The sequence below is a fragment of the Procambarus clarkii genome, chromosome 5, assembly GCF_040958095.1.
Source record: "Procambarus clarkii isolate CNS0578487 chromosome 5, FALCON_Pclarkii_2.0, whole genome shotgun sequence".
Taxonomy (NCBI): Eukaryota; Metazoa; Arthropoda; class Malacostraca; order Decapoda; family Cambaridae; genus Procambarus; species Procambarus clarkii.
In genome coordinates this window covers 39,084,527-39,096,309 of record NC_091154.1, presented here as the reverse complement: position 1 = coordinate 39,096,309, position 11,783 = coordinate 39,084,527, and the positions used below count along the sequence as shown (strand labels likewise).

General features: G+C 40.6%; 1 long non-coding RNA gene across 1 annotated transcript in view; it reads left to right on the top strand.

The window, feature by feature from the left end:
* Positions 1-2,499: 2,499 nt before the first annotated feature.
* Positions 2,500-11,783, top strand: part of LOC138352483 (uncharacterized) — a 31,415-nt gene continuing 22,131 nt past the window's right edge. The window contains exon 1 of the long non-coding RNA XR_011222802.1: positions 2,500-2,632. This is a non-coding gene — a long non-coding RNA (uncharacterized lncRNA). The remainder of the gene's footprint in view (positions 2,633-11,783) is intronic.

Sequence of the window (11,783 nt, the reverse complement as noted above, 5' to 3'; positions counted from 1 at the left end):
ACGCAGCACCAGGGAACGACTGCGGAGCTAAAACCACCACGTCCATCCCCACCAGTAACGGGGTAGCCAACTACAGTGCTAGGTAGTGCAGGCAACTGATCATCTGTGCGACTAACCATCGTCCTACAGAAGATGTCAGTCTGGAGAGGCCACTCCAGACCGACAACCAGAGCGCAACTCCATAGTCTCCTGAGACTGATGGATGCCTACTACTACAGGAGAGAATTTGAGTACCACAAAGCTAGCTCTTGACAAACTATGTAATCCTTTATATAGTCTAGGGTAGGGTAGTGCATACATGACCAGGTACCCGTTTGAGAAAACACGAGAAAAGTTATGAAATACTCAGTAATAGGAAGAGTAATCTGTATTGCACTTGTCTGTGGTAGGAACCCCAGACCAAAGAATGAGTTGATTACTGTCAGTTGTGGATGTGGGAGACACTGTCCACCGTCACGACGGGGATCACCTTGTTACCTCTAGTTTACTGCCCGTCCAGGGAGGAATTAATGGCGCTAATTACCAGGCAGTCTGAGAAGGTTAATTAATGCTGCCTGACATTGTTCACGAGAGTCTCTGTGTAGCCCCAGTTTGCTGTCTGTCTGTCTGTCTGTCTGTCTGTCTGTCTGTCTGTCTGTCTGTCTGTCTGTCTGTCTGTCTGTCTGTCTGTCTGTCTGTCTGTCTGTCTGTCTGTCTCTCTCTCTCTCTCTCTCTCTCTCTCTCTCTCTCTCTCTCTCTCTCTCTCTCTCTCTCTCTCTCTCTCTCTCTCTCTCTCTCTCTCTCTCTCTCTCTCTCTCTCACACACACACACACACACACACACACACACACACACACACACACACACACACACACTAGTCTGGTTTGCCACCAGACTAGTAACCGAGCTGAGAGGTATGAGCTACGAGGAGAGACTACGGGAATTAAACCTCACTTCGTTGGAAGACAGAAGAGTTAGAGGGGACATGATCATCACATTCAAGATTCTCAAGGGAATCAACAGGGTTGATAAAGACAGGCTATTTAACACAAGGGGCACACGCACTAGGGGACACAGGTGGAAACTGAGTGCCCAAATGAGCCACAGAGATATTAGAGAGAACTTTTTTAGTGTCAGAGTGGTTGACAAATGGAATGCATTAGGAAGTTTATGTGGCGGAGACAGATTCCATACACGGTTTCAAATGTAGATATGATAGAGCCCAACAGAAACAGGAACCTGTACACCAGTTGATTGACAGTTGAGAGGCGGAACTAGAGAGCCGAAACTCAACCACCGCAAGCACAATTACATGAGTACAACTAATTTTGCTTGCACACACACACACACACATTGGAGTAAAAAAATGAATAGGGCAGACATGGTAACGACGTGTAAGATCTTAAGAGGCACTGGTCAAGTATATAGACAGAGAAACAATGTTCAAAGCTAAGAAAATTAGAACGAGGGATCGTAATTGGCCACTAAAGAAACAAATATATAAGAAGGAACTTCTTCAGTTTATGAGCCGTGCCCAGGAGTTAGTCAGCTTGTTGTACTCACCTAGTTGTGCTTGCGGGGGTTGAGCTTTGGCTCTTTGGTCCCGCCTGGGGTTGCATCCTGGGGAGGGTCAGTAATTTGCCCATGGAGGGGGGGGGGCTCGATATAAGCCTAACATGTACTGTGTATGTAAACTGGCTGCCTGTCCCCTTTGACACAATGCATCAAGGATCCAACCCGTCCTCGACTGAAGTCCATTCCATCCAGCAGTCGACCCCACAGACGCATTCATAAATTTTTACATGCTGTTCATTCAAAACGGGAATTTTCTCAAATATAAATTAATATTATAATATATTAGCATATTGAGCATATATAAGCACAATTAGGTTAAGTTAGGTTAGGTTAGGTTAGGTTAGGTGTTTAGGTTCTATTGGCGATTATTTGTATTTATAGTACGTGGGTGAAGCATTTATAGCATTGTGGTACGAGCGAAAATCGTCAGTGAAGCACTTGTTCCGGAAGTGTTCGAACGAAATCAGTTATGAGTCGTGTGTAAACTGGTTTCCATTCATAAACAGGGGGTTTGGCGGGTGCATGGAATCACTTTTGGGTCTTTGTTTGGAGGACGGGCTGGAAGGATCAGTTCTGTCAACATTACACTAATGATCCCTCAGTGATTCGACCCTGTGCCGCAGGGCGTCGACCACTGACAAGTGCAATACCGTCCTCGACTGCTATCTCTGTATCATCGTACTCTGCTATCGATGCCAGAGATTACTAGAACATTATTATCCCTACCTTTTATTAATAAAGATTCAAAGACTTATGAAAACCAGCCTATTTTAAAATACCAATGCAATATAAAACAAAAGATATACAAATAAAAATATAAACACTACACACTAAGACGTAATAAGACCTAATAATGCCTACTTGGAAAATACGAATATTAGCGGCTGAACAGTTTGACTCAGAGTAGTTCAATTCATGTCTCGTTTTCGCGATGCAGATAGATTCCAAGATGTTGAGATCTAGTCGACGAGAATTGGAAATCAGTACAGTGAAACCTTTGTCAGTGATGGGATGGCTCACGGCTTCACAGTGGTCTCTGGTACCAGAGAACGCAGCTTACCATGGGATACCTATGAGGTAAGACAAACTCGTTTGCTCACAGATACCATGTTCAAGGTATCATGAGGCGTTGCCTCCCGTATCTTAAATTGTAGTCCAATCATTTAAAAAATTAAACAACTCTAGATATGAGATCAGAGGGCAAAGGATCTCTATGTTTTCAATAGTTTCCAAAGGTATGATTATTGGTAATCAAACTGAAAGCCAATTTGTTGGTTAGTTTGTCTAGGAATATTACAAAGTGCCTTTCTAACACGATACCTAACAGTACCAACATATTTAGTGGGCCAGCCAGAGGCTTAGGGCCCGCGCAGTGGGCCAGCCAGAGGCTTAGGGCCCGCCCAGTGGGCCAGCCAGAGGCTTAGGGCCCGCGCAGGAATATACCTGCAAAAAAAAAAGTACCAACATAAGGAAATTAAACAAATATTATCTTTAGGGACTATATTTAATTATAATAATGTATAACTTGTAAACTAATAGGAGAACAAAAACAAGATATTCACAGCTCTCATTTATTTTCTGAAGCAATACATTAAATACAGTTTGAGCATCATGACGTCAGATGATAACATGAATTTCCGGTGTAACATAATCCGGGAAGTTACCTGCCTTATTATGCCATCTACATATGTTTATAACTGTTCTTATTTACCTAATTATCTATAATACTGTTTTGCAGTCTTATTTAAAATTACGGTCATTACATTTGGTTAAGAACGATTTTATGATTAATCATTCTGTTTGACAAGATGACAAGCATTTATTTTGGGTAACTAGGGCAGTTATCATTATGAATATAGCTGATTGGCCTATTCAACATCAGTCTTCAGAACTGTCCTGCTAACTCGAAAAGGTTTTGTTGAGCAACTGTAAAAATTTTCTAGTATTGATGTGAAGTTAATATCCCTCCCATTGCTAGTACTCTTCAGACCTCTACCTTCTGTGTAAAAATCTTGAGAAAGTCTAACAATAACTCCCACATATATCGCCAAACGTAAAACCCAGAGTTGAAAGGCACGAGTTAAAAGGAAAGACCATAGGAGATAAACTTAATGCCACACTATGAGAAGACATTACTGAGACATTTACATCTGAAGAACGTCATGATCTAGAGAAGAGGCTGTTTCATATACAGCGATATGATCGAAGAGAAATAGATGAACATTCATTTCTAGAACTAGCCACAGGAATACTTGAATAACGTCTTCAGAATTGTAAAGAAAAAATAATAAGCTAGAAAATAAAGTTAAATCAAACTCCATCACGAGTCAGGAAACGTGTGCACTAATCTATTTGAGGTTTGGGAGGCGCAACCCAAGAGCTGATGTCTAACCTCCACAAGCACAGCAAGAGAAGCAAAGAAATTTCAATTTTCACACACCAGATCACCAGCGTTCTTCACTATGGACTTATAATTTATCTGGTCTCGCTGGTCGGCGAATATCCTACTCTCGAAAACTCTTAATGTCCCTCGCTGTTTCCCACCTCTGTCTCCTGCACACATTACGGAGCTCAACTGAACACTATGAAGAGGAATCTCAATGTTACAGTTTAAAGCTTTAACTAAACACGTCCACTAACTAATAATGAGACACGTCCAGGAGCGATAAACTGAGACACATGAAATGGCTCAACCTGACTTGTTATGACCGATGTTTCTTAATTTGTTCCTTACTTAGATATGTTCTTTTTTACTTTCATTGTGAACAATAAGTTATTAAATTATATTGTTGTTGGTTTAGATTTTACGGGAAGCAACTGCTGCTGTCATTTTCTATGTTGTTAGTACTGTAGTCAATGTTGTTGTTCTTGTTTTCTCTGTTGATTTCATTGCTGTCGTCGTCTATGTCGTAGGCTATGTTGACGTCGTCTCATTTTCACTTCTGCCGTTGTCTTTGTCGTCGGTGCCTCTGTTGTCGTTGCTCCGGCTACTGGTTTTATTAAACCGCTGTGGGCAGATAATATATATATGTATATAATATTTTTGTCCTAGTAAATGACAGAATGTCCAAATATTTTTATTATGTTTAACAAATGTTGAAGAAAGATTGATTGATTGATGAAGATTAAGCCACTCAAAAGGTGGCACGGGCATGAATAAGCCCGTAAGTTGAAGAAAAATATAGATTTTTTTTTAGATTGGCCCACACCTGGTGGCCACACCAGGCCGCGCCACACCAGGGCACGCCACCCCAGGCCGCACCACACCAGGGCACGCCACACCAGGCCACGCCACACCAGGGCACGCCACACCAGGCCACGCCACACCAGGGCACGCCACACCAGGCCACGCCACACCAGGGCACGCAACACCAGGGCACGCCACACCAGGGCACGCCACACCAGGGCACGCCACACCAGGCCACGCCACATCAGCGCTCGACTAACTCCGTTTAATCCTTGGACACTACACCAGTGTTTCTGGAAGCTGTCTTTCCCAAGCTAACTTTCTGCACTCTACATATATGAACTTTCCTGTTGTCAAGTTAACACATTATATGTATCGCTGCTCTGACTGGTCCCCCACCTTGGAGAAGCTGTAACTGGACTGTTTGCTATGTGTGTATCTTAGCGCTGTGGGCTACGATATCCACTTTCCACTATGGCTAATGCTACTCTTTCTACACCGCTACTGCTGCTGCTACTGCGACTTATGCTATAATTACTGCATCTTCATGACTATGAATAGTCACTAAAGTGGCAATGAACTATTGCGCGATCGTAAACTTTGCGTGTGAAGATTGCGGAACAATAGACTTTATAAACATGTGTGCGTGATTAACTTAATTCGTGATAAATAGACTTATTTATCATTAGTTAAGCTAATAATTAATATCTGACATGAATACAAATGAATGATAACGTTGCTATCATTCCTTTGCATTCATGTCCGAGAGCTAAGGTATGGTAATTATCAGGAAAAAGTGGTAATGAGCCGTTAAGTCACGAAGATGTTTATAGTAATAATAATAATAATAATAATAATAATAATAATAATATTAATGAGAAAATCAGTAGGAGACATAAGTAGGATTCGAACCTATTGAAACTGTGACTAACCTGTGGCTGTAACAGTGCAGGTGAAGCCTTGAGCAGTCGCAGTTGCGTCCGAAGAAAATGTGATCTTGAGAACGTGCCCGGTAGTGGCTTGACAAAAGCTCCTCGAGTACCCTGTTATTCTGAGGGTGAAAACAGTTAACTGTGTTGCACAAGAACAATAAGTTGTGTTGCTCTGTGAATGAGAACAGTTATTATTGCCTCTATTGTGTGTTACAAAATTATTCCTGGATTCAAACCACTATGCCACCATTCAAGAAAATATAAGTAAGGTGAATGTATGTAAATATTGATAGAAATCTTTAATCACTAATTACAATATCTCCTGGATTTGCTTAATACAAATTGCTATTATTTTAATTAAAGGAGATATATAATGTCTCATAATTTTTCTATGACAAGTACACCCAAATATGGTTTTAAATACGTTAATGCAATGTGCTTAGTTCTCGGTTTAACATTTGCTGTAAGATAATGTACTTGAATGTTTTGTAAAATCAAATTTACCTTGATTAATTATCCTCAGGGTCGGCGACCCTGAAATATGACTCATCCAGAGACATTCACTCGAGCTGGTCAGCACACTCAAACACGCACATTCAAACAAGCAATTAAATAGTTTGACAAGGCACCACAACATAACTTAGTGATATGTAACATATAATTTGCCTCTTATTATAAGTATATACGTTCAAACTCAAATATTAATTAAAAAAATATTTATTAACGACAAGTATTATATAAAATTCTCAAGTATTTATAAAATTAGGAATCGGTATATATTTACACATTGTGAATACACTGAGTTATAACATTGCTCACACCTGACTATTACTCACAATTTAACTATTTCTCACACACACTGATTACTACTCATACACTGACTCTTACTCACACTAACATGTATAGTTAATAATTGTGGATAGCTACACTTTAGCTTAACTGTTTTATTTATTTATTTATTTATTTATTTATTTATTTATTTATTTATTTATATATAAATCATAAAGTGTGGCAAGTGGAGTCAATATATTTAAAATATTTTACAATTATATATAAAGACCGAAGCAGCTTAATTTTTTAAGTTTTCTTGGACTGAATGTCATAAAGTGTATACAATAAGACCTTTTGTTTGAACATGAGAGAGAGAGAGATTTACTTACTTGGAGATCTGAACATTGTCTGCATAGATGGTTAAAGAGTCTCCCGACGCAAACCAAATAATGTTGCAGCATATAGTCAGTCTAACATTAAAGTCGGCAGGCTGTCAAACACAGAAAATACACTTTAACAAAGTTTAAATTAGAGTAGGTAATTTCAAAAGCACAGTTTATCCTTTTCTTGTGGTTTAGAGGAAAGAAATCCATCTAAAAATGACTCACAATCTCTATTGACGCTTTTTATAAGCTATTGGTGTTAGGAAAACCATTGTGTTAATCCATTCCTCGTGAACATGTTGAGCCTTTGCCTTTACCTTATCTTGAGATAATTTCGAGGCTTTCCGTTGCCGCGGCCCGGTCCTCGACCAGGCATCCTTTTTCTTACAGAACCCCCAGGAAGCAGCCCGTACCAGCTGTCTAACTCCCAGGTACCTATTTACTGCTAAGTAACAGGCGCATGGGGTGAAAGAAACTCTGCCCATTTGTTTCCACCTCCACCGGGTATCGAACCCGGAACCTAAGGACTAAGAATACGAAGCGCTGTCCACTCAGCTTTCAGGCCCTTTACCTTACTAAAAGCGTCAGAATCTTACCTAACCCATTTACCTGATCGAGGCGACTAATACTCATTAGTATTACTCATACTAATACTCAATATATTTTATTACTAATACTCATTAGTCTTAGAAGCGTACAATATCGACGCTTGACTGGTATAAATTTAATCCGTCGTGAGTGTGGATACTTCAATCTCACTCTACGAGTGCAGATTGAGATACTTCAGTCTGTCCTAGTCGGAAATGTTTCCTTGTATCTATTGCATTTATGTAAATTATGAAATCAGTGGACTCAATATAGAGCCATGCGGCACGTCATTAGTGAAATCCACCCACTTAGATTTCACTCCATATATGTTGAACTATTATCTGTGTTTAGCTACGCCCTGACCCACGTTAGTATGTTGCATCCGATGCCATGCACTTCGACCTTAAGTAGTCTGTCTCTTGCTGAACATACTAAGACCACTCTTGAATATGGTTAAATAAATAGGAAATTATTAAGACAGGAACGACCCCTTGTAAACCCATGTTTGAAGTCTCTTATCAACCTTAAATTTATTAAGTAATTTCCAACTGAATCTTTAGTTGTTGATTCCAAGAACTTTCCCACAATCCAAGTCAAGCTTATTTTTCTATATTTGAATCAAGAACATTATTCCCATTCTTGAATACTGTGACCATGTTAGCCTCCCTCCAGGTTGTGGAGATGACTCGCTTATTAAATATTCTCAATAGTGCCCCATTTGCATCATTTATAAAATGCAATAAATTTGAAAACAGGAAAAGCAAATTTCCAATTAGCATCATTAGGCAAATTCCTTAGAAGTGAAGCAAGAATGGAATGGATTAATACTGAAAAGAAAACTATTTTGTGTATAAAGACTGGATTATTTCTGTTTAAGCTTTAATTGTTAATTTGTTCTTAAATTTTTAACTTTAAACCCTAGAGTAATTAATCCAATCCCTTGCATGTCATAATTTTTTAATAATTTGTTTTAATATTGCCATATTTGATAAATTTGTCTTCTCGTGAAGAGATGAACCTTATCATCTATCAGGTATTTATTTCATTTATCTGATCTATTTCACCAAGGAAACACGAAATAATATTTTCTGTTCTTATTGTATAAAGCTTTCTTTATATATCTGACCTGAGATTCTCAGACATTTGAAAGCTTCCGATTAAGCAAAGATCAAGTGTTTCCGAAAAGCAGCGGTCAAGAGCCATTTTTATATATATTAGAATTTGTCATATCCATACCTGAAAGTACCATGTACAGACTGTATTGACTGGATAATTATTGGGATAATTCGGGGACTGGAAGGTCAACACTTGTCCTGCTTTCATGAAATTCCAAGAGCCACACGGTACAACAGCTGTAATATACAAAAATTATTTGTTTTACATGAGATTTTGCTACTTACACTGTGTGTATGTAAATACACATACTTAATTTGTTTTAATGTTAAGGAAGGAATTGTACAAACTGATTACGTTGTTTTCAAACAAAATATAAAGTGAATTAATTGAAAGATCAGCAGTTTTTATTCTTTAAGGAAGAGTATCATTTAAGTCTGTGAACGCCAACTGATCAGTGAAGAAGGAAGGAAGCGGGTGAGTGACACCGACGCCTGGCACACAAGTTATGTTTTCCTGCCTTGTTCCTATAAACTTTTGTGGAAACCATTATGGAGACGTGTTGGCTCTTGTCAGCACGATGGGCGACCCTATGACGACTTGGTTTTGAATGACGTGTCACCAGCCTGTCCAATTTGTGGATTAACCAATCGTGACTATATAGCAAGGCGAGTCCATCAAAATCTTAAGAACAGAGTAAAATACTATAGTGAACTATCCTATGGCTCCCTGTTAGAGGAGAATCTCACTAACATCACCAAAGCCCCCTCAATCCCCCAACAGAGGATATACATACTTAAATATCGCCTAATTCCCAAAATGAATCACCGACTTGTTTTCGGACGCGTGTTTAAGATGGAATTGGTGAGACTTGATTGGCAGCTGCGACAGTCCACTGGAAGCCGGCCCCGCTTGCCCCACGATACCCCAGATGCCTTCGTCCATGCCAACGTGAGAGACTGTGGACTGGGAAGTCCCGACTTTGCAACATCAATCAGCCTACAAAAGAACAAGCGGCTCGGGGTGCTGGTAGAGTCGGAGGATCCAGTGGCAGCGGCAGCGCTCTCCTACCCGCACTCCAAGCCCCAATACGTCGATGGGTAGACCCGACCACGGATGCTGGAACCCCATCTCAGTACATGCGAGCGCTCTAGGACTTTGAGGGCGAAACTCTACTGCACAGTTGATGGTGCTGGTCTTCAATCTGCTTGTGAGGTTTCATCTTGCCACATGTGGGTCTCTTCCGGTACCCGTCTGCTGAGTGGGCCAGATTTCGTTCACACCGTCCGAATTAGAGCAAACACTGGCCACTCCGTCTAGAGCAGCCAGGGGTAGACCCGGGGTTAATGCTCTCAGTGATGCATGCTTGAGATAAGGCACTCTACGTCACATATCACAATCGTGCTACAAGACACATGGGCTCGGGTGAAACGACACGACGATTCTTGTCGTGTCTTCACACGACTTGATAACGGTCCAGGATAGACCGAAACGTTGTCGTCTCCCCATCTTATAATGTATGGTTTGGTCATCATATCTTTAGGCCACGGTATTGTGACTCATCGTCTGCGTCTATTATCGCGATATCACCGGTTCGTAGCCTGCAGCCTGTAGTAAAGAGGGTTTGAGGTGGAAAGTAAAGTGCGTATACCGGATGGCGGGTCCTTCTACAAACCTGACATCATCGCTTGTAAGAGAGATGAGGCCTATATATTGGACACCCAGGTCTCAGCTGATAGCTTCCACTCTCGTCCACATGAGGGCAAGTGTGACAAATACGGCACCTCAGAGATCCTTCAATCGGCCAGGGGACATACCAGTAAGCACACGGCATATGGGAAAAATGACTCGTGGATTTATATTTATTTAGTTTATATTATTTTATATAGTGATTTTTATTTTACGTTAATTTGTTTTTTGATAGCAAACTATGATGTTTAAAGTGGACTGTAGGATTTAAAAAATTCCACAATTGCTTCCTTACACATTCTGGGGGGGGGGGGGATTATGGTTTATTTATATAGTCTGTCAATATAAATTATCGATTAGTAGACATTCACTACAGTATTAGACTACATATATTAGTAATTAAATGGGGAGGCGTTATCTTGTATGGCTGATTTTGGCCTAGACAACCAGTATGAACACTGCAGGCGATGAGTCACAATAACGTGGCTGAAGTATGTTGACCAGACCACACACTAGAAGGTGAAGGAACGACGACGTTTCGGTCCGTCCTGGACCATTCTCAAGTCGATTGAGTATGAACACTCCTTGTGGTTGAGGCTGGCATCAACACATATACTGGTGTACTTGGTAATTATATTCTGCTTCTTCTCCTACTTCAATTACACCTGTCAAAGGGCTCACAATAATAGTAATAACCTATATGACAGCCGTATCAGGGAAAATATTGGCAACCCATTGAGTAATTTATAAGATAGAATTGACTTAATATTTACCCTGTCTTGGTCACCCTGTCGAAAACTTAAGATTTGTTTAGTGAAAACCCTAACCTGGAGGTATTCCCTCTACAGAATATGACCCAAATCTACGTCAAGGAACAGACAACCCCTCGACGTAGATTAATATCATAAAATACTGAGATAGAGAGGGCCAACCTTGGTGGGTTGTGAACACATCACAAGATTAGTCAATATATCAACTTACCTTGGCGAAGCTCCGGGTTTTCGGGAAGTAGGGGTTCAGCTCCCGGGCCCGCGGCGCTCCACTCACTCTCACTCAACACCTGGTCGTCTAGCTCATCTCCCAGCTGGACGGGATGCTCTTCGCTAAGTGAGAAAGGTGAGGACAACTGAAGATAATTCGTGCGACAGTTTCCCACCTAAGTGTTAAGGTGACCTGAACGGTCACTGGCGGACAGGTAAGTGTTGGAGTTATTGATAACAGTCTACTTGAACAAATGGAAGAAACAGAATACATTAATAAATAATCGATTCATGGTGCATGATTGAACCAGCAAGTAAATATTGTGGTAAAATGTTTATTTGAGGTTCAGGAGCTTAACTAGTGGACTGAAGTTGGACGGGTGACTGGTAGAGCAAAGTTACGAGAGTGTGTGTAAGAGCATGCGGATTGAAGTCCGGATTATCAGCCTATGGACAGCAAATGAATGGTGGACCGAAGGAGGGGAGTAAACGAAGCCCAGATGAACAATAAGGTTAAGGAAAGAAGTCAGATGGGTGATTGGCAGTGGGCGGGAATTAATGGTGTTAGAGAAATAATACGGGGTT